At 38.6% G+C, this 24,602-nt stretch overlaps 1 pseudogene; it reads right to left on the reverse strand.

Annotated features, from left to right (window-relative positions):
- Positions 1-6,304: 6,304 nt before the first annotated feature.
- The window catches only part of LOC101601267, a 135,283-nt pseudogene continuing 116,985 nt past the window's right edge, over positions 6,305-24,602 (reverse strand).

A 24,602-nucleotide genomic window follows, 5' to 3' on the forward strand; every position in this document is an offset into this window, starting at 1 on the left:
GCAGGGACTAGGGGAATTAAACTTATCTATGACTACAGCAATGTATTGTGTAAGCAGTTTGTGGTTTTTCCAGTAACTGATAAACCCACCCTTACCAGAAAACAAAAACTTAGACCTTGCCAGGAAACAGAAACTTAGGCCCATGGAGGACTCTGAAGCCTGTCATGGATTCCATCTGGTTCCTGAGTCCTTCACTGATAATGTGTTATTATCAGTTATTTATTTTGCAAGTATAATGAAATTTTATATAATTAGGCCCAATTGTTACCTATTAGAATACAATTTTGTCAGTCAATTTTTTGGCCGGGCATGGTGGCACATGCTTTTAATCCCAGCACTCAGGAGGCAGATGTAGGAGGATTGCTGTGAGTTTGAGGCCACCCCAAAACTCCATGGTGAATTCCAGGTCAGCCTGGGCTAGAGTGAGACCCTACCTCAAAAAAAAAAAAAAAGACACAAATTTTTACCCAATAGGAAACATGTAAGAACAGAATACATAAGAAATCTGTTTTTGTAAACAAAGAAGCAGATGTTCTATCAACAAAAAACCATTGGAAAACATGTAGACTTAACATTTGGATATAACTCTATCATAAGATTTAAGAGTGTCATTTAACATAAAATACTTATTTGTAAACTATTTTATGAACTGTCGTATAAAAGTAGAACAATATGTAGGTGGCCTTTTGTTATAAACAGACAATCAGGAAATTTGTAAATATTAAGAGAAGAATCATATATAAGAAAACATAAACTTTGACCTGTGAAATTTTTTAAAAGTTTAATAATATACTTATGTCATCATTTTTGTTTGATCTTTAAATATATCTTAATCAGAAATGTAACAACTCCCCCCCCACAACTTCTGCTTTTATGGTTTTCTGCCCCTGTGAATAATTATCAATAGATTGTCTGGATTCTGACTGTCTGCCTTCTCATTACTCTGGATTGGCAGTCCCTCAGACCCATTTTCTTACAGAATATCCAGAAGATCAGCTATGCTAATTTTGTATTTTATTTTTATAAAAATAAAGTAGATTCTTGTTTTTAAATATTGTATTGTATGTATTTATTTGAAAAAGAAGCAGATAGAGAGAGCAAATGAGAATGAGCATGCCAGGGCCTCTAGCCATTGCAAATGAACTCCAGACACAAGTATCACTTTGTGCATCTGCCTTACATGGGTACTGGAGAATCAAAACTGGGTCTTTAGACTTCACAAGCAAGCACCTTAAGCACTAAGCCTCTTCAGCCCCTGACTTTATGTTTTTGACTTTTATGTTACACTTAAATAAAGTTTGAATAAACAAACAAAAACTAGTTAAAATGAATCTTGATTTTTTAAAAGACTTAGTTTTTTTTTTTTAATTTTTATTTATTTATTTATTTGAGAGCGACAGACACAGAGAGAAAGACAGATAGAGGGAGAGAGAGAGAATGGGTGCGCCAGGGCTTCCAGCCTCTGCAAATGAACTCCAGACGCATGCGCCCCCTTGTGCATCTGGCTAACGTGAGCCCTGGGGAACCGAGCCTTGAACCGGGGTCCTTAGGCTTCACAGGCAAGTGCTTAACCGCTAAGCCATCTCTCCAGCCCAAAAGACTTAGTTTTTTTAGTAGAGTGTAACATAGTAGGAAGCTAAATTTTAACCTTTATTTGAGACATGACAATATAAATAAACTTAACAACTTATTAAAAAGAGTATATGGCTGGAGAGATGGCTTAGTGGTTAAGGCATTTACCTGCAAAGCCAAAGGATTCAGGTTTGATTTCCCCAGGACTCACCCCTAAGCCAGATGCACAAGGTGGGGGGGGGGTGATGGTTACATCCATGTCAACATGGTCTGTTTAGGAATCCACAGACATTTCTCATAAGTGGGTCTCTGAGGTTGCTTCCAGGAAGGATTAACTAAAGGAGGAATCCTTCCCCTAGGGTGACCCTTACCCCAGAGTGGACTACCCCTCTTAGAGGGGAGGCTTCATCAAAAAAAGCTCTGGAAAGAAAGGTATTCTCTTCCCCTCCCACCTGGCTTCTGGCACTACTTGTTTGCTGTTTGCTGTTTTGCTGCTTTCCAGTGTGGACCGGAGATCAGTGTGGACTGAAGAGCAGTGGCTCTCCAGGACACCTCCAGGCCTTCAGGATTGTTACTGCTGAGGCATCCAGCCTCATGGACTGACTAGCTACCAAGTTCCTTGACTCTCAGGCCTGTAATCTGCTGTTGTTGGACTGTCATAAAATAATCCAATAAATTCCCTTTTAATACAATTCATTCTATCGGTTCTGTTCCTCTATAGAACCCTGACTAATACAGGGCGCATGCATCTGGAGTTCGTTTGCAGTGGCTAGAGGCCCTGGCATGCCCATTCTCTCTCTCTCTCTCCCTGCTTATTTCTCTCTCAAATAAATCATTTTTCTTAATTGACCTTGAGGCCTGTCAGAATTAATAATTTCAGATTTGATTTTAGGCACTCCCAAAAGCGTGTCCTTGAGGATGAAGATGTTAGAGCCCATTTTGGACTGCTATTTTAAGATGATGTCAAATTACTAGAAATCAGTTTACAATGTATTTTAAGTCATCTCTGTGCTTTTTTGGCTTTGAAAGGAAAATACTTGTTTGGGCTTACTACAATGTTAGACAGTTGTACTTAAGGGTGAACAAAAAGGCCAAACTTCAACCCTGCTTTCTAAATTGCCTTATAGACTCACCTAAAAGGCCAACATTTTACATTTTTAAAAACTTATTTGCAAGTGTGTGGGTGTGTTCACATGCATGTATGCAAATGGACACAGCAAGCTCTCTTGTCATTGCCAATGAATGTGAGATATTTCTACCACTTTTTGTATCTGGCTTTACATGGATGGCTGGGAAATTAAAATCTGGCCAGCAGGTTTGCTGAGCCTCACTCCTCAGATTTGTTTTTAGGTAGGGTCTCACTCTAGTCCAGGCTGACCTGAAACTCACTAGGTAGTCTCAGGCTGGCCTCAAACTCATGGCAATCCTCCTACCTCTGCCTCTCCAGTGCTGGGATTAAAGGCATGCACTAACATGTCTGGCTCTTAGATGGTTATATAAAGTTTTTAGTGTAGAGAGAGAAAAAAAAAGAAAGAGGGACAGAATGTGGGCATCAGAATTTCTTGCCACTGTAAATGAATTCCAAACACATATGCCACTTAGTGAATCTGGATTTACATAGGTACTTGGGGAATTGAACCCTGGCTGCCAGGTTTTGAAAGTAAGCATCTTGTGGTAGTTTGAATGTTTGTCCCCCAGTAGGTTCAGTAGTTTTATGAAAGCTTGTAACTTGGATTTCTAGCCATCTGGCTAGAAGAGGTGTCACTGGGGGCAGATCCTAGGGTCCAGCCCAAAGATGTGTTTGCATGCAGGTCTGATTTCCAGCCTAAAGTGTGCAGTGTCTGAGCACTGCCTGGGTCCCTGCTGTTTTGCTGCTGGTGTTTTGCTGCTGGTGTTTTGCTCTTGCTTGTGGTGCTGGTGGTGGTTTTTCTCCTCTCTGTTTGGATCTGTAAAAGAAGGCCAGCCTCTTTTTCCATTATGGAACATCCCCTAGATCTATAAACATCAAATAAATCCATTCCTTCTATAAATTGTGTCTGGTTTAGAAGTGCATCCCAGCAATGTGGAGCTGGCAACAGCACAACTTTAACTGCTGAGATATGTCTCCTTAGGTTTTTAAAAATTATTTGTGGAGAGAGAGAATGAATATACTATGACCTTGTGTTACTGCAAATAAACACCAGATGCATGTGCCACTTTGTGCACATGGCTTTACATGGGTACTGGGAAATTGAACTCAGACCACCAAACTTTGCAAACAAACTCCTTAACTACTGTACCATCTCTCCAGCCCTAGATTGTTTTTAAAAATGCTTATATTATACACTTACATATTTGAAAAAATGATTGATGCAGATTTTTTTCAAGATTTAAAAATTGTTTATTTGACATTACTCTGATTTTAGTGAAGTAATTAATTTATACATAGACTAATTCAAAATATTTTCATTAAGCACCAAGAACAGTTTCCAGTATTTTCACCAAGAACACCTTTATTACTGAAAGACTAATGAAAATGTAACAGATTGTAGAAAAGGGAGTAGAAAGCAGGTTAAGAGCCACAGGTGGAAAGGTGTACTGTGAGGTACTGTCCTCCTGACAGGAACAGACGGGTACATTTATGAGCCAGTGATTACCTATGTCCCCACTGATAAGTGCCCTCATTGGAATAGGGGTGGGAAGAGGGGACAAATTAGGATAACCTGATGGGAATATGGCTAATTTGTAGAATGTTCATAAAGGTCCCAATAAAATTTTTTTACCAAGAAATCTAAAACTGCCAGTCAGAGCTGCTTTTTCTTTTCCCCCCAAAGTAAAGTCTCATTCTAGCCCAGACTGGCCTGGAATTCACAGCTATCCTCCTACCTCTGCCTCCCAAGTGCTGGGATTAAAGGTGTGCATCACCATGCCCTGGCTTGGTGTTTCTAATTAGCATAATTAGTATGAGACCACCACTCAAAACCTTATGTGAGTAACAGCAATCATTTTTGTTATTTTTTTAAGATAAAAGTCTCATGTCACCCAGGCTGATCTCACACTTGATGTGTAACAGGATGACTTTGAACTGATCTTCCTTCTACCTCCCAGGAGCTGGGCGTACATGTCTGCCACTGGGTCTCACCTAGAACAACTTCTTACCTTATCCATTCTAAGAGGGACTGTGTTGGCTTTAGGCGGTACACATAGGTCTATGTGACAAGTACCACACAACCAAGCCCACAAAGAAAGATGAAAAGCACCATATAAAAAATAAATGTGATCTCTTAGGTTCAAGGGGAATAATGCCTAATTCTTGGGGACATATGCAGCAACAGACATAAAGACAAGTATGAATCATAACCCTTAAGGAAAAACTAAAAAGTTGGTAAGAGACACATATACAAAATCCTGTACCCTGGGGACAATGGAAGCTTCACAGACCAGGTGGCATCCAGACCAGACAAGGAACACTAATTGAAATATCAACGTGAGGGACATGAAGGCTGTAGACCAACATGGGCCAAGACCTTGAGTGGGAGACACTACTCAGGACAGTGCGGTGTTTGCTCTGGTCAAGGATGTAATCTGCTCTGAGAAGGTAAAACTGCACCAACCTCAAAGCAGGGATAATCGACGTCATCTTTTAACTCCTTACAGCTCACCGATGTCCCCACTGTGACACTACTGAGACAAGGTCTGCCTTGTCCTTACGCTGACCAGGGCAGCATGGTCCTGATTCATCCCCAAGTAAGCATGATGCAAATACAAACTCACCCCAAGTAGAAGTCAATTCAAACCTCCTATACTCACTACAGTAACAGCGTAGTTTAGCCTTTTGCAACTCACTCACAAATGTGCAAACTGTGTACTGTTCTGGAAGCATAACATGCTGTGTTAGACTTCTCTTCCTGAGGTAGTTCAAAGTCTTGAAAAAGAAAATTTACCCATCTGTCTGCACTACCACGGATGAATAGCTGTTAAAGTCAACAATCAAATTATCTTCTGCTTCTCAGATTATTACTTCTTTCTTTCAGTCCAAACAAACTAGCAACCAGAAAAATGGAGATGAAGCAATGGAAAGGTATATAACCCAACAAAGACTCCAGGAAGCAAGAGGGAATCTGTGTCATTACCCTGACAGTATGAACTTACTAAAAACAAAAAAACCTTACTTGACTTACTGAAGACATGCACTTTCAAAGTACCCAAGAATCTAGGACTGAGGAGCCTAAGGCAGGGGCTGCACTCCCAGCCAGCCTGGTGTGGACAGTGAGACCTTGTTTCAGGAGAGAATAAGAGCTAACACTCAAAAATAATAGTGGGTTGCTCCCAGCAATCAGGAGGCAGAGAGATAGGAGTGTCGCCACTGAGTTTGAGGCCACCCTGAGACTACACAGTGAAGTCTAGGTCAGCCCGAACTACAGTGAGACCCTACCTCAAAAAAAAAAACCCATAATAATAATAATAGTGGGAACATAAAATTAGCATTAGATTATTCTTTTTTGTTTTTGTTTTTGTTTTTGTTTTCAAAGTAGGATCTCACCCTAGCTCAGGTTGACGTGGGATTCACTATGTAGTCTCAGGGAGGCCTCGAACTCACAGAAATCCTCCTACCTCTATCTCCTAGGTGCTGAGATTAAAGGTGTGTGCCACCACACCCAGCCTGTCATTCTTCAACAGAGCTCTTCCAAAATGCCATAAGGAAGGAAGCTTGATCAGCTGTATGGACAGGAATCCTCGCTGGCCAGAGCACTCAGGTCTGCTTCATAGTTGCAGGAATGTTGGCAGATGCCTGCTTGAGGGAGGCCAACAGGCTTGAGGGATTTCGGCTGGCTTTTTGTGCTGTGCATTGATGTCCTCCAGCTCCTGCTGCCAGTGCCTCAGCTTTGTCAAGTGCTTCTGGACCAGAGCGTCTTTCCATTGCAATTCATTCCTTAGTTCTGATACATCCTCTTTGATAACCTGCTCTGGTTTCTGAACAGACAACTGCAGTCCTTTTTGTAGGAAAAAGCACTCTGTCTGTCTTGCAACATCCAGAAACTTCTGAATACACTGATCAACACCAGTTCGAATTTCTTCTGATCAGTGTCATTCACATAATCCTGACTCACAAGAGAAACGAAACCAAAAAAAAAGAAGAAGAAGAAGAAGAAGAAGAAGAAGAAGAAGAAGAAGAAGAAGAAGAAGACCAGGTGGCAGAACTAATACAGTCCAACAAAGAGAAAGACAAACTAATAGAAAAGTATGAATAGGGATTTTAAGATATTTGGGGTACTATGAAAAAATCAAATTTAAGAATTCAGAGCATAGTAGAGGAAAAAGAATTTCCCTCCAAAGAATAGTAGGCATTTTCAACAAAATTATAGAAGAAAACCTCCCCCAGATTCAGAAAGAGAGGACATGGAGATAAAGGAAGTCTCTAGAACACCAAACAGACAAAACATGGAAAGAACCTCTCCTTGCCATATTATAATTAAACTACCAAACATACAAACCAAAGAAAATATATTGGAAGCAGTTAGAGAGAAAAATCAAGTCATATACAAAGGCAAGTCCATCAGGATCACAGCAGATTACTCAACATAAACTTTAAAAGCCAAAAGGTCTTGGAATGATGTATTCCAAGTTCTGAAAGATAAAAACTGTCAACCAAGGTTACTTTGTCCTGCAAATGGAAGGAGAAGTAAGGACATTCTGTAACAAAAGCAGGCTAAAGGAATATTTGAAGACAAAACCAGCTCTACAGAAAATACTTGGAAGGATCTCCCATGCCGAAGAGAAATAAAAACATGCATATAAGGAACCTGGAAAAAACAAACCCTGCTCAAATACTAGATAATACAAAAGAGCAAAGGTAAAACCAGAAGAACTACAAAACAAAAATGGCAAAAATAGACAAAACTCAATAACTCAATATCAAGGGCCTCACTGCCCCAACCAAAAGACACAGGTTTGTGAACTGGGCTAAAAAAGCAGGATCCTTCAATTTGTTGCCTCCAAGAAACTCACCTTTCTACAAAGGATGGATACTATTGGGTCAAAGGTTAGAAAATGGCGTTTCAAGCAAATGGGCCTAGAAAACAAGCAGGGGTCACTATACTAACTTCTGACAGGGTAGACTTCAGACCAACATTAGTTAGGAATGATAAAGAAGGTCACTTTATAGTGATTAAAGAAATATTCCAACAGGAGGACATTATAATCCTAAACATATATGTACCTAATATGGGGAGCTAGCTCCCAACTTCATCAAACAAAGGCTATTAGAAATAAGGTCACAGATAACAACAAACACAGCTGTAGTAGGTGACTTCAACACCTCACTCTCATCAATTGACAGGTAATCTTGAAAAAAAAAAAAAAACAGATGCATCTGGATTAAATTAGATCATAGAACAAATGGACCTAACAGATATATACAGGACATGTCACCCAAATGCTGCAGAATACACATCCTTTCTGACAACATATAAACATTCCCTAAAATAGACCATATATTAGGACACAAAGCAAATCTTAACAAATTCAGGAAAATTGAAATAATTCCTTGCATTCTATCTGATCAAAATGGGATCAAAATATAAATCAATAGCAAGAAAAGCTATAGAGCATACACAAAATCATGGAAACTGAACAATACACTACTAAATGATGAATGGGTCAATGAAGAAATCAAGAAGGAAATCAAAATATTTATAGAGTCAAACGATAATGAGAACACAACATATCAAAACCCTGGGGACAAAATGAAGGCAGTGCTAAGAGGGAAATTTATAGTTTTAAGTGCCTATATTAAGAAATTAGAAAGGTCACAAGTAAGCAACTTAATGCTTCTTCACCTTACACCTTGGAAAAAGAAGAACAAGGCAAACCGAAACTCAGTAGATGGGAAATTAATGAAATAGAAACAAACAAAAAAGAATCCAAAGAATCAATGAAACAAAGAGTTGGTTCTTTGAAAGCATAAACAAAATTGATAAACCCTCAGCAAATCTGACCAAAAGAAAGAGAAAAGAAACAAAAATCTAAAAGTTAGAGATGAAAAAGTCACCATCACAATAGATACCAGAGAAATTAAAACAAAATCATAGGGACATACTATAAGAACATATAGTCCACTAAGTTTGAAAATCTGAAAGAAATGAATGATTTCCTTGATTTATATGACATACCTAAATTAAAGCAAGATGAGATTAACCACTTAAATAGACCTATAATGAGTATGGTGATCCAAGCAGTCATGTATGTGTGTATGTGTGTGTGTATATATATATACACATATACATATACATGTATATGTATGTATGTATCCCAATTAAAAAAATTTCAGGCCCAGATGGATTCACTTGTGAATTTTATCAGACCTTCATGGAAGAACTAATGCCAATGCTTCTTAAACTTTTCCATAAAATGGAAATGGAAGGAATCCTATGGAACTCCTTCTATGAAGCCAGCGTTACACTCATACCAAAACAAGACAAAGATAGAACTAAAAAAGAAAATTACAGACCAATCTCCCTTGTGAACATAGATGCAAAAATGCTCAACAAAATATTGGCAAACAGAATACAAGAATATGTCAGAAAGATCATTTATCCCAACCAAGTAGGCTTTATCCTAGAGATGTAGGGATGACTCAACATAAGCAAATCAATAAATGTAATACATTATATAAATGGACTGAAGGACAAAAATCACATTATCTCATTAGATACAGAAAATAACTTTTGACAAAAACCAACATCCCTTCATGATAAAAGTCCTACAGAGACTGGGAATAAAAGGAACATATCTCAACATAATGAAGGCTATTTATGACAAACCTACAGTCAATATAATACTAAATGGAGAAAAACTTGAAGCTTTTCCACTAATATCAGGAACAAGACAATGGTGTCCACTGTTCCCACTTGTATTTAATATAGTACTGGACATCTTAGCCATAGCAATAAGGAAAGAGACACACATAAGAGGAATACAAATTAGAAAGGAAGAGATCAAGTTATCATTATTTGCAAATGACATGATTCTATACATAAAGACTTTCCCAGCAAACTGTTAGAGCAGATAAACACCTATTGCCAAGGAGCAGGATACAAAATAAATATACAGAAACCAGTAGCCATCTGATATGCTAACAACAAATACAGAGGATGAAATCAGATAACTACTCCCATTCCCAATTGAATAAAAATATAAAAAAAACAAAAAACCTTGGAGTACCTAACCAAGGAAGTAAAAGATCTCTGCAATGAAAACTTTAAAACATTCAAGCGAGAAATTGCAGAAGACTCTAGGAAATGGAAAGACATCCCTTGTTCTTGGATTGGAAGAATCAATATCGTGAAATCTTTGGTAATCTTACCAAAAACAATCTACACATTTAATGCAATCTCCATGAAAATTCTAATGGCATTCTTCATGGAAATAGAAAAAAAAATCAAAAATTTATTCAGAAGCACAATTTTGAGCAACAAAAAAAAGGCTGATTGTATCACTATACCTGATTTTAGCTCATACTACAGAGCCATAGTAGCAAAAACAGCATGGTACTGTCACAAAAACAGACATGTAGATCAATGGAACAGAATAGAGAACTAGAGGTAAGTCTAGGTAGCTATAGTTACCTGATCTTTGACAAAAAAAAATGCCAAAAATAGAGCTGGAGAGAGGGCTTAGCAGTTAAGCACTTGCTTGTGAAGCCTAAGGACCCTGGCTCGAGGTTCAAGTTCCCAGGACCAATTAGCCAGATGCACAAGGGGTCACACGTGTCTGAAGTTTGTGTGCAGTGGCTAGAGGCCCTGGTGTGCCCCTTGTCTCTTTTTCTCTCTGCCTTTTCCTGTCTGTTGCTCTCAAATAAATAAATAAATAAACAAAATGCCAAAAATACTCATTGAAGAAAAGACAGCCTCTTCAGCAAATGGTGCTGGGTCCATTGAGGAAGAGATGACAGAAAGAATATAAGAGCCAAAGGAAGGTAGGACTCCTTACTATATGCTCCTCCAGACACAAAATGGCCTGGATATCCATAACCCGACAGTGTCTGACACTATCTACACAAGACCATCATAATAGGAGGGAAATATGAAAATAAAAGAGAGACTGAGTAGGGGAGAGGATGTGATGGAGAGTGGAGTTTCAAAGGGGAAAGTGGGTAGAGGGAGGGAATTACCAAGAGATATTGCTTACAATTATGGAAGTTGTCAATAAAAAAATTAAAATAAAAAAAGAATCAACTACAGAGGAATCAAGAACATTAATATCAGACCTGAAACTTTGAAAGTACTAGAGGAAAAAGTAGGGAAAGCACTTCAACATATTGGCTTAGGCAAGGAATTTCTGAATAGAACCCCAGTTGCTCAGAGAGTAAGACAACTAATTAACCACTGGGACCTCGTGAAATTAAAAAGCTTTTGTGAACAGAGCAAAGAGGCAACTTACATAATGGGAGAAAATCTTTATTAGATATACATCTATCAGATGATTAACATCCAGGAGTCACAGAAAACATTAAAAACTAAACAATAAGAAATAAAAGACTTTGGGTAGGATGACAGCATAGGAGTCACACCAAACCAGCCTAGGGAGGGATTTAAGCAAAACCCCTGCAAAATACACTCTTCTTCTGGAAAGGGATGGAGTATAGGTTATTCTTAGACACAGTGGAGAAGCTGGAGAGACCAAGATCCACCAGAAAGAAGGAAAATGGTCCAATCTGCTCAAACACTGCACCCGCCAGACACTGCCCTGCCAGACGCGCCAAGCGGCGGCAGCAGCAGGGACCAAACAAGGAGGTTTCTCAATTTCATCAGCCTCCTTGAAAAGTTAAGAAAACAGAAGTAAAGGCAGCTGAGATCAACCAAAGAGCTACTGAAAGGGATGCAGGTGGAACTGTGTGAGCAACTGCAGAAGTCTGAACTACCATGTCTCCCACCATCAGAACCAAGAACCTATAGCATTCAGCCCCCAGTAGGAGTGCAGCTAGCATATCCAGTCAGAGCTCCAGCTCCACAGCAGAACATTGAGGAATCAAGGTGTGCACTCCAAAATGGTGAGATCGGAAGCCACCCCAAAAGGTAACAAGGCCAACTGACCAAAAAAAAAAAAAAGAAGAAGAAGAAGAAGAAAACACCAAAAACAGGTACATAGGCTTACATTGGAAGAACTAATCTCTCTTTCCTGTCAGGGCAGGTTATGGATTGTATATTCTTGGTTGTCTTTACCATCTTCAAATAACCTGTATTTTGGGATTGAATATTGTTGCTTATGATCATTTCATATTTATAGGGCCTTTGTCTTTTGCTTCTCTCATTATTGGGGGCAGGATCTGATCCACACCCAGGTTGACATTGAACCCAATTCAGAACAGAAATCTCTACCTCCCAGCTGACAAGATTAAGGGCGTAGAGTAACACATACCCTTAGGGAATTTGGCTTTATAGGACTATCTGTTTGTTTTAATCCCCAAAATTGCATACTTTGTGCTGGTTTTTATTGATTGTGTATGCTGCTCCATTGAAGTTTAGAACTTGCCAGTAAATTGTTCCACTCAGTCCACTAGAATACTTGCTTAGCAAGCAAACTCAACACCTAGGATTACTTCTGCAGCTGGATTGGAGTACAAGAGCTACACCTGGCACCTTGAACTCAGATCCTGAGGGTATACAAAGGTGGATTGCCATATCTGGGAACACTGTGGATAAGTAGAAAACCCAAGCATCAAATCAATTCAGGATGCAAAAGTCGCTATAATACAATACAAGAAGCTCAAAGAATCAAGACAACAGCCCCACCAAATATTATAAATCCATCAGAAATGATCACCAATGAAACTGTTTTAGATGAAATGCCTGATAAAGATTTCAAGAAAATGATGGTGTCTATGCTAAAAGAAATCAGAGAAGAAATGAGGGGAATCAAAGAAGAAAACAAAGGAATTAAAGGAGAAAACAAACCTCTGAAAGAGAAAACAGGAAATGAGCTTAATGAAATAAGGAGGACCTTATAAGACATGAGTGAGGAAATAGAAATATGATGAAAAACCAGGCTGAAATCCTAGCACTGAAAAATACAGTCAGTGAAATAAAAAACTCTGTGGAAAGTCTCACCAGTAGAATGGATGAAGGAGAGAACAGAATAGCTAAACTAGATATTCAAGTGGCAGATCTAATACAGTCCAACAAAGAGAAAGACAAGCTAATAACAAGGTATAAATGGTAGTTTCAAGATATCCAGGACACTATGAAAATATCAAACATATGAATTCAGGGTATAATAGAAGGAGAAGAATTTCAATCCTGAAGCTTAATAGGTATTTTCAACAAAATCATAGAAGAAGATTTTCTCTAAATTGGGAAAGAAATGTCAATGCTGATACAAGAACCTTTTAGAACACCAAACAGACAAAACCTGGAATGAACCTCTCCTCACCATGTTATAATTAAACTCCTAAGCACAGAACCCAAAGACAATATACTGAGAGCAGTTAGAGAGGAAAAGCAAATCACCTACATATGCAAGCCCACCAGGATAGAAGCTGATTACTCAACACAAACTTTAAAAGCCAGAAGGGCTTGGAATGATGTATTCCCAGTTCTGAAAGACAACAACTGTCAAGATTATTTTATCCTGCAAAGCTATCTATTCAAATCGATGGAGAAATAAAGACATTCCACAACAAAAACAGGCTAAAGTAATTTATGACAAGTAAACCAGCTCTACAGAAAATACTTGAAAGAATTCTTAATGCTGAAGAGAAAGCAAAACACACACAGGTGGAAATAGGAAAAAATAAACCACACTCAAATAACAGTTACAACAAATGAGTAAAGGGAAAACAGGAAACACTACAAAATAAGAAGAGTGGTGAGAATAAATGCATATCTTTCAATAGTAACTCTTAATATCAATAGCCTTAGGCTGGATTAAAAGTCAGGATCCTGCCATTTATTGCCTCCAGGAAACTCATCTCTTAATAAAAGATAGACACTGATATAGGGTAAAGGGTAGGAAAATGGTATTTCAAGGAAACAAGCAGGCATTTGTATCCTAATATCTGACAGTATAGACTTCAAAGCAACATTAGTGAGGAAAGATAAAGAAGGTCACTTTATACTGATTAAAGGAACACTCTAGCAGGAGGACATTACAATCCTAAATATATATGCACCTAACATGGGGGCTCCCAGTTCATCTAACAAACACTATTAGACTTAAGGTCACAGATAACATCAAACACAATTGTAGTGAGAGACTTCAATATCCCACTCTCCTCAATTGACAGGTCATCCCAGCCAAAAGTAAACAGAGAGACATCTGAATTAAATGATGTCATGGAACAAATGGACCTAACAGATATCTACAGAACATTCCATCCAAATGCTGCAGAATATACATTTTTCTCAGCAGCACATGAAACATTCTCTAAAATAGACCATATGTTAGGACACAAATCTCAACAAATACAGGAAAATTGAAATAATGCCTTGTACCCTATCTGACCACAATGGGATTAAACTGCAAATTAGCAAAATGAAAAGTTACAGAGCACACAGAAACTCATGGAGACTAAACAGTACACTATTGAATGATCAATGGGTCATTGAAAAAATAAAGAAAAGAAATCAATAAATTCATAGAATTAAATGATGATGATAATGCAACAGACCAAAACCTTTGAGACACAATGAAGGCAGTACTAAGAGGGAAATTTATACCTCTAAGTGCCTATATTAAGAAGTTAGAGAGTTCACAAATAAACAGTGTAATGCTTCATCTTAAGGCCTTGGAAAAAGAAGAACAAGGCAAACCAAAATTCAGTATATGAGAAGAAATAATAAAAATTAGGGCACAAATTAATGAAATAGAAACAAAACAAAATCAAAAGAATGATTGAAATGAAGAGTTGGTTCTTTAAAAGGATAAACAAGATTGATAAAGCCTTAGCAAATTTGACCAGAAGAAAGTGAGAAGAGACAAAATTTAATAAGATTAGAAATGAAAAAGGCACAAGACATACCAATGAAATTCAGAAGCTTATAAGGACATACATTAAGAATATATATGAAAAAAGAATATATATGCCTCTAAGTTTGAAAATCTGAAAGAAATGGATGATTTCCTTGATGCATATGACCTACCAAAATTAAATCAAGATGAGATCAGCCACTTAAATAGACCTATAACAAGTATGGAGAGGCAAGCAGTTATAAAAAGTCTCCCAACCAAAAAAAGTCCAGCCCCAGATAGATTCACTCATAAATTTTACCAGACATTCATGAAAGAACTAAAACCACTGCTTCTCAAACTTGTCCATAAAATAGAAAAAGAAGGCATTCTACCAAACTCCTATGAAGCCAGCATCACCCTCATACCAAAACCAGACAAAGACAGGAAACAACAAAACAAAACAAAAAAACCTACAGATCAATATCCCTCATGAACATAGTTGCAAAAACTCTCAACAAAATATTGGCAAACAGGAGCCGGGTGTGGTGGTGCATGACTTTAATCCCAGCACTCAGGAGGCAGAGGTAGGAGGATTGCAGAGAGTTTGAGGCCACCCTGAGACTACATAGTGAATTCCAGGTCAGCCTGGGCTAGAGTGAAACCCTATCTCAAAAACAAAACAAAACAAAAACAAATATATTGGCAAACAGAACACAAGAATATATCAAAAAGATTATTCACCCCAACTAAGTTAGCTTTATCCAAGGGATGCAGGGATGGTTCAACATATGCAAATTGATAAATTTAATACATCATATAAATGATCTGAAGGATAAGAATCACATGATCATCTCAATAGATGCAGAAAAAGGCATTCGACAAAATCCAGCATCCTTTCATGGTAAAAGTATTACAGAAACTGGGAATGGAAAGAACATGTCTCAACATAATAAAAGCTATTTATCCCAAACCTACAGCCAACATAATACTAAATGGAGAAAAACTTGAAGCTTTTCCACTAAATTCAGGAACAAAACAAGGATTTCCACTTTCCCCACTTTTATTTAATATAGTACTGGAAGTCTTAGATATAGCAATAAGGCAAGAGACACTCATAAAAAGGATATAAATTGGAAAGGAAGAGATCAAATTATCACTATTTGCAGATGATATGATTGTATACATAAAAGACCCTAAAAATTCTACCAGCAAATGTTTAGAGATGATAAACACCTTTAACAACATAGCAGAATACAAAATAAATATACAGAAATTAGTAGCTTTTCTATATGCTAACAAGAAAAATGAAGAGGATGAAATTGGGGAATCACTCCCATTTACAATTGTCTCAAAAAAAAAAAAAAAGTAACCTGGAATAAAATTAACCAAGGAAGTGAAGGATCTCTACAATGAGAACTTTAATACAGCCAAGCAAGAAATTGCAGAAGACAAAAGGAAATGGAATGACATTCATGCCATGTTCTGGGATTGGAAGAATCGATATTGTGAAAATATCAATCTTACCAAAAACAATCTACATTTTAATGCAATCCCCATTAAAATTTCAGTGGCATTCTTCACAGAAATAGAAAATGCAATCGTAAAATTCATTTGGAAGCATAAAATAGCCAAAATGATTTTGAGCAACAAAAATAAGTTTGGGTATCACCGTGCCTGATTTTAAGCTATATTACAAAGCCATAGCAACAAAACCAGCATAGTATTGGCACAAAGACAGACATATAGATCAATGGAACAGAATAGAAGACCCAGATATTAATCCAGGCAGCTGTAGCCATCTGGTATTTGACAAAAATGCCAAAAATATTCATTGGAGAAAAGACAGCCTTCTCAAAAAGTGGTGCTGGGAAAACTGGATTTCTATATGTAGAAAGATGAAAATAGATCTTTGTCTTTCTCCATGCACAATAGTCAAATCCAATAGGACCAGGGACCTTTAATATGAGACCTGAAACTGAAACTTCTCAAGGAGAAGGTAGGGAAAACACTTCAATATATTGGCATAGGTAATGACTTTCTGAACATAACCCCAATTGCTCATAAAATAAAACCACTGATCAACTACTGGGATCTCATGAAATTACAAAGCTTTTGTACAGCAAAGACAAAGAGACAAACTACAGAATGGGAGAAAATCTTTGCCAGCTACACATCTAACATGGGATTAATATCCAGAATATACAAAGAACTCAAAAAAAAAAAAAAACAGAACAATAATAAATCAAACAACCCAATTTTAAAATGGGCTATGGAACTAAATAGAGAGTTCTCATCGGAAGAAATACAGATGGCATATAAACATCTAAAAAAGTGTTCTACATCCTTAGCCATCAGGGAAATGCAAATTTAAACGACCTTGAGATGCCATCTCTCTCTCCTGTTAGAAGGGCTACCATCAAGAAAACAAATGACAATAAATGTTGGTGAGGATGCGGTAAAAGGGGAACCCTTCTACACTATTGGTGGGAATGTAGTCTGGTACAGCCATTGTGGAAATAAGTGTGGAGGTTCTTGAGACAGCTAAAAATAGATTCACATTATGATCCAGCTATAGCACTTTTAGGCATATGTCCTAAGGACTCTTCTTACTACCTTAGAGATACTTGCACAACCATGTTTAATGCTGCTCTCTTCACAATAACTAAGAGATGGAACCAGCCTAGATGTCCATCCACAGATTAATGGATAATAAAGATGTGGTACATTTATACAATGGAGTTATATTCAGCAGTAATGAAAAATAAAATTATGAAATTCACAGGGAAATGGATGGATCTGGAAAGGATTATACTAAGTGAGGTAACCCAGGCCCAGAAATCCAAACATCACATGTTCTTTCTCATATGTGGATCCTAGCTACCAATGTATAGACTTGTGTGTGATCTGGAACCAAAAATCAGTAGCAGAGGCCCATAAGCTAGAAAAAAGCTATAAGGGAGGTAAGAGAGGGAAGGACTTTAGGTGATGGTATTGTATATATGTAAGTAGATGAACAGATTACAGGGAGGTGAAAGGCCTAACTGAGGTCAAGAGAAGAGACTGTATAAAATAAGGTTGGGGGAAAGGTTCAACCAAAATTCAAGATATTCTGAATTAGACGTATGAAAATCTACTTACTTGAATAATGGCACATCCAGAAGCCATATATTGTTACGAGAAAGTTTTCAGTGCAAAGGATGGGATACCTTCCAGTGAGTTGTTGGCCAGGGAGGTCACTGTTGCCTCCAAAACATTATAGGATATTGCCAAGGCCCTTGGTTTCCTGTGAGAAAGAGATGGTAAGACGCTATTGCTGAATACTTTACATGCCTGGGTGGCAAAGTCACTGAGAAATCAAGCTGGTGCTGAGCAGAAAAAATTCTCCCTGTAGCCCAGCCAACTGAAAGCTGTATGCAGCCTTATGGGAGACAGAAATCAGCAGTGGTGAAAACATTGGACACTGGAAGCCTCAACTTTGGCCAGATAGGCCAAATGACTGAATGAGCACAATAGTGACATGTCTGCTCTGGGGGAAACCAACTGTTCTCTAATTGGACTAAGGCCCAATCTATGGGAGGGAATACGTACATGGTACTGAAAACCTAATCAAAAGCCTATGGCAGGGGAGGTCATGAGATTTAGACAAAGCCTGCTCTTGTCTGGATAAATGCATATATTACTCTCACCAAATTGCCCTGAAGGCACTACACTTAATATTCCTATTCAGGGCTGGAGAGATGGCTTAGCGGTTAAGCGCTTGCCTGTGAAGCCTAAGGACCCCGGTTCGAGGCTCGGTTCTCCAGGTCCCACGTTAGCCAGATGCATAAGGGGGCGCACGCATCTGGAGTTCGTTTGCAGAGGCTGGAAGCCCTGGCGCGCCCATTCCCTCTCTCTCCCTCTATCTGTCTTTCTCTCTCTGTCTGTCGCTCTCAAATAAATAAATAAATAAATAAATAATTTAAAAAAAATATTCCTATTCATATAATAATGCTAATTTCACTTCTGGTTAGAGAAGCTTCTCTTTTCAGATGGTGATGACCACTGGCATCACCCAAAAGGCAACACAGTGCTGAGAAGAAGGGACAGAGGAGTGTCCAGTACTGAAACATCTCATACTCTCCAAGACTGAGAGTACATTGTGGAAGAGGTGGCGGAAATAATATAAGAGCCAAAGGAAGGGTACTCCTCCTTACATACAACTGTCTAGACAGAAATTGGCCTCAATATCCAAGACCTTGCAATACCTAGCAATACTTACACAAGACTGTCATAATAGGGGAAAAATATGATGACATCAAATTAAAAGAGAGCCTAATGGAGAGAGAGAGGGGATATGATGGAGAGCCGAGTTATGAAGGGGAAAGCAGGGGAGGAGAGGGAAATACCATGGTTTTTTATCTCTAAGTATAGAAGTTGTCAATAAATAAATATATATATTAAAAAATCTGACAGAATATAAATAAGTCATATGCAAACCTACTTTTTTGGGCAATGGAACACTCAGGAGCCATAGATAGTACTAGAAAATTTTCAGTGCTGAGGTTGGGATAACTTCCAGTGGGTTGTTGGCCAGGGAAGTTCCCTGATACCCACAAAACATTTAATGCCATTGCTGAGGCCCTTGGTTTCCCATCAGGAATAGATGTTAAGACCCTATTGCTGAAGACACCACATACTTGGGCTGTAAGGTCACTGAGAATTCCTGCCAGAGCTGAGCTGAAAACCTCCTCCATGTAGACCAGCTGACAGAAAGCTGGCAAAAAGCCACTCTGCATGCAGTTCAATGGGAGAGAGTGATATCACTAGTGAAGATACCCAACAGTGGACACTGCAAACCATATATTAGGCCATCCAGGCCAAATAAGCCAACAGGTGCAATAGTGGCACGTCTGTTATGGGGGAAACCAACTGCCCTCTAATTTGACTGGAGGCCCGCTCCATGGGAGGGAATACATCCCTGATACTGAAAACCTGCAATATTCATGAAAACCTATAACACCTAGGGATGTAACGATTGCAGGTTTCTGGCTAAATGTATACCCTATGCTCACCAAACTTCCCAGTAAGCATTTCTCTTAATGTTCATACCCATATATTAAAGCTACTCTCACTTTTAGTTAGAGGTACTTCTCTTTTCAGATGGTAGTGACTTTAGGTTGACTCAGAAGGCACCATGGTGTTGAGAAGTGACAGAGGAGTGCTCAGCCCTGAAATATCTCAATCACACCTTCCATGGCTCATTGTCCATTGTGGAAGATGTGGCAGAAAGAATATAAAAGCCCAAGGAAGGGTGGGACTCCTTACAAGGAGCTCCTCCAAACACAAAGTGACCTGGATATCCATGACCTCACAGTGTCTGACACTACCTAAACAAGACCATCATAATAGGAAGAAAAGATACAATGGTCATGACATTAAAATAAAGGAGAGGGGGAGTGAATATGATTGAGAGTGGAGTTTCTAAAGGTAAAGTGAAGGAAGGGAGGGAATTACCTTGGAATATTGTTCATAATTATGGAAGTTGTCAATAAAAAAACTAAAAAAGAAATAAAAGAAACTAATAAAAATGGGCTATAGAATTAAATAGAGAGTTCTCAAAAGAAGAAATATAACTGGCCAGTAAACATCTAAAGACATGTCCTACATCCTTAGCCATCTGGAAAATGCAAATTAAAACTACTTTGAGGTTCCATCTCATTACTATTAGAATGGATATAATCAAGAAAACAAATGGCAATAAATGGTGATGAGTGTGTGGGGAAGAAAAGAACCCTTTGCATTGCTGGTGGGAATTTAAACTGGTACAGTCATTATAGAAATTAGTGTGGAGGTTCCTGAAACAGCTAAAAATTGATTTATCATATCATCCAGCTATACCATTCCTTAGCATGTACCCTAAGGTCTCTACTCATTATTATAGAGATTGGTTTTTTTTTTTTTTCTTCATTTTTTGATATAAGGTCTCACCCTAGCTGAGGCTGACCTGTAATTCACTCTGTAGTCTTAGGCTGGCCTCAAATTCATGGAAATCTTTTACCTTTGCTTCCCAAATGAGATTAAAGGTGTGTGCCACTACATCCAGCTACTATAGACTCTTTTTTTTTTTTTTGTTTGTTTTTTTTTACTATAGGCTCTTGATCATTCATGTTTATTGCTGCTCCCACCTGACTAGTTCTCACTGCTCCCTGACCAGTGCCCACTCCCCCTGACCAATTCTCACTCCTGCCTGATCGGTGCCCAACCCCATTGACCATTGCTCACTCCCCTGACCAGAACCCACTTCTCCATGACCAGTGCCCATTCACCTCTGACCAGTGACCACTCCTTCCTGACCAGTGCCTACTCACCCCTGAACAGTGCCCATCTCTCCCTGACCAGTGCCCATTCACCCTGACCAGTGACCACTCCTCCCTGACCTTTCTTTCTTTAATTCTTCCTAAGGTTCATGAATCAACCAAAGACTTTCTTCCTACACCACACCTAATGGTTAAAACCACCAATGATTTTTTATGAGAGAGAGGGAGAGAATTCTCACGCCAGGGCCTCCAGCCACTAAATCAAACTCCAGACAGGTATTACACCTTGTGTGCATATGTGACCTTGTGCACTTGTGTCACCTTGTGTAGCTGGCTTATGTGGGACCTGGAGGCTTGAACACAGGTCCTTAGGCTTTACAGGCAAGCACCTTAACCACTAAGATCTCCAGCCCCACCAATGAACTTTTTTTTCAAGGTAGGGTTTCACTCTAGCTCAGACTGACATGGAATTTACTATGTAATGTCAGAGTGGCCTTGAACTTATGGTAATCCTCCTACTTCTACCTCCTGAGTGCTGGGATTAAAGGTGTGGGCCACCACACCCAGCTCCCCCCAATGAACTTTTAAAGTCTCTCAGATAGGCCCATGGGAGAAACACTCTAACTTGCCACACCCAATGATCCAACTTGGCTCAAAGAAATCAAAGAAAGACCCTTGAGCCTGTAAGGTAGAATCAGGTTCCTCCTTATTTATTTTCCCCTAAAGAGGTCCTCTAAGATTGCACCTTGCTGCAGTCCAGAAATGTCAGAACGATCTGGTTTTCCTGGTCTTCCCTAAGGGAGTTCTTCCCTGGAAACCAAGCATAAGGATTGCAAGGCACTTAAACACCTGGCATGGGAATTTTAAATGACCAGCTCAACCCCCATGGAGTAAATTCCCATAAAATTTCCCAAAGTTGCCAGGTGTGTTTTCTCATTTCTGGGGAACCTCCTTGCTATAGAGGAGCTCTGCCTTCTGTCCTCTTAAGTTCTATAATCAAATCTTCCTAAACTGCACCCTCTATGGGTCTGTAGCTTTCACTCATTAAATTCATAAGCCAAGAACCTGGAGGCCACTGACTCAGAGGAAGTTTTGTGTGACTGTGTCCATGTGGCAAGCTAATTTTTTTTAGATTTATCTTATTGTTTTAAACAGTTTTTAGTGTTAACTTTCATAATTATAGACAATAAACTATGGCAAGTCACTCCCCTCCCCCACTTTCCCCTTCACAAATCTACTGTCCATCATATCCTCTCTCCCTCTCAATTAGTCTCTCTTTTCTTGTGTTGTCATCATCTTTTCCTTCTATTATGAGGGTTTTGTGTAGGTAGTACTAGGCACTGTGAGATCAAGGTATATCAAGGCCAGTTTGTGTCTGGAAGAGTGCATTGTAAAGTCTTACCATTCCTTTGCTCTTACATTCTTTCTAGCACCTCTTCCACAATGGACTCTGATCCTTGGAAGTTGTTATGAACATTCCTCTGTCACTTCTTTTTTTTTAATTTTTTTTATTAGCATTTTTATTTAAAAAATCCCATGGTAATTCCCTCCCTCCCCACCCCCCCACACTTTCCCCTTTGAAATTCCATTCTCCATCACATTACATCCCCATAACACTCATTGTACTTACATATATACAATATCAACCTATTAAGTACCCTCCTCCCTTCCTTTCTCTTCCCTTTATGTCTCCCTTTTAACTCACTGGCCTCTGCTACTAAGTATTTTCATTCCCATGCAGAAGCCCAGCCATCTGTAGCTAGGATCCACATAGGAGAGAGAACATGTGGTGCTTGGCTTTCTGGGCCTGGGTTACCTCACTTAGCATAATGTCTTCCAGGTCCATCCATTTTTCTGCAAATTTCATAACTTCATTTTTCTTTACTGCTGAGTAGAACTCAATTGTATAAATGTGCCACATCTTCATTAGTTGAGGAACATTTGGGCTGGTTCCATTTCCCAGCTATTATAAATTGAGCAGCAATAAACATGGTTGAGCACGTATTTCTAAGGAGATGAGATGAGTCCTTTGGATATATGCCTAGAAGTGCTATAGCTGGGTCATATGGTAGATCAATCTTTAGCTGTTTTAGGAACCTCCACATTGATTTCCACAATGGCTGGACCAGATTGCATTCCCACCAGCAGTGTAGAAGGGTTCCTGTTTTTCCATATCCCCGCCAACATTTATGATCATTTGTTTTCATGATGGTCGCCGATCTGACAGGAGTGAGATGGAATCTCAATGTAGTTTTAATCTGCATTTCCCTGATGACTAGTGACATAGAACATTTTTTTAGATGCTTATATGCCATTCGTATTTCTTCCTTTGAGAATGCTCTATTTAGCTCCATAGCCCATTTTTTGATTGGCTTGTTTGATTCCTTATTATTTAAATTTTTGAGTTCTTTGTATATCCTAGATATTAATCCTCTATCAGATATATAGCTGGCGAAGATTTTTTCCCATTCTGTAGGTTGCCTCTTTGCTTTTTTCACTGTGTCCTTTGCAGAGCAAAATCTTTGTAATTTCATGAAGTCCCAGTGATTAATCTGTGGTTTTATTACCTGAGCAATTAGGGTTGTATTCAGAAAGTCTTTGCCAAGACCAATATGTTGAAGGGTTTCCCCTACTTTTTCCTCTAGCAGTTTCAGAGTTTCAGGTCTGATGTTAAGGTCTTTAATCCATTTGGACTTAATTCCTGTGCGTGGTGAGAGAGAAGAATCTATTTTCATCCTTCTGCAGATATATATCCAGTTTTCCCAACACCATTTGCTGAAGAGGCTGTCTTTTCTCCAATGAGTATTTTTGGCATTTTTATTGAATATCAGGTGGCTATAGCTACTTGGGCTTACATCTGGGTCCTCTATTCTGTTCCACTGATCTACATGTCTGTTTTTGTGCCAGTACCATGCTGTTTTTGTTACTATGGCTCTGTAGTATAGGTTAAAATCAGGTATGGTGATACCACCAGCCTCATTTTTGTTGCTCAGTATTATTTTAGATATTCGAGGTTTTTTGTGATTCCAAATGAATTTTTGGATTGTTTTTTCTATTTCCATGAAGAATGCTTTTGGAATTTTGATAGGGATTGCATTAAATGTGTAGATTGCTTTAGGTAAGATTGCCATTTTCACAATATTGATTCTTCCAATCCAGGAACAGGGTATGTTTTTCCACTTTCTAGTGTCTTCTGCAATTTCTCGCTTGAGTGTTTTAAAGTTCTCTTTGTAGAGATTCTTTACACCCTTGGTTAGGTTTATTCCAAGGTACTTTATTTTTTTTTGATGCAATTGTGAATGGGAGTGATTTCTCTGATTTCATCCTCTGTGTCTTTGTTGTTAGCATATATGAAGGCTACAGATTTCTGGGTATTTATTTTGTATCCTGCTACATGGCTGTAGGTTTTGATCAGCTCTAACAGCTTGCTAGTAGAGTCTTTAGGGTCCTTTATGTCTAGAATCATGTCATCTGCAAATAATGATAACTTGATCTCTTCCTTTGCAATTTGTATCCCTTTTATGTGTGTCTCTTGCCTTATTGCTATGGCTAAGACTTCCAAAACTATATTAAATAAATTGGGGACAGTGGACACCCTTGTCTTGTTCCTGATTTTAGTGGAAAAGCTTCCAGTTTTTCCCCATTTAGTAATATGTTGGCTGTAGGCTTGTCATAAATAGCTTTTATTATATTGAGATATGTTCCTTCTATTCCCAGTCTCTGTAGGACTTTTATCATGAAGGAATGTTGGATTTTGTCAAATGCTTTCTCTGCGTCTAATGAGATGATCAAGTGATTTTTGTCCTT

This window comes from Jaculus jaculus, chromosome 12, assembly GCF_020740685.1.
Source record: "Jaculus jaculus isolate mJacJac1 chromosome 12, mJacJac1.mat.Y.cur, whole genome shotgun sequence".
Taxonomy (NCBI): domain Eukaryota; kingdom Metazoa; phylum Chordata; class Mammalia; order Rodentia; family Dipodidae; genus Jaculus; species Jaculus jaculus.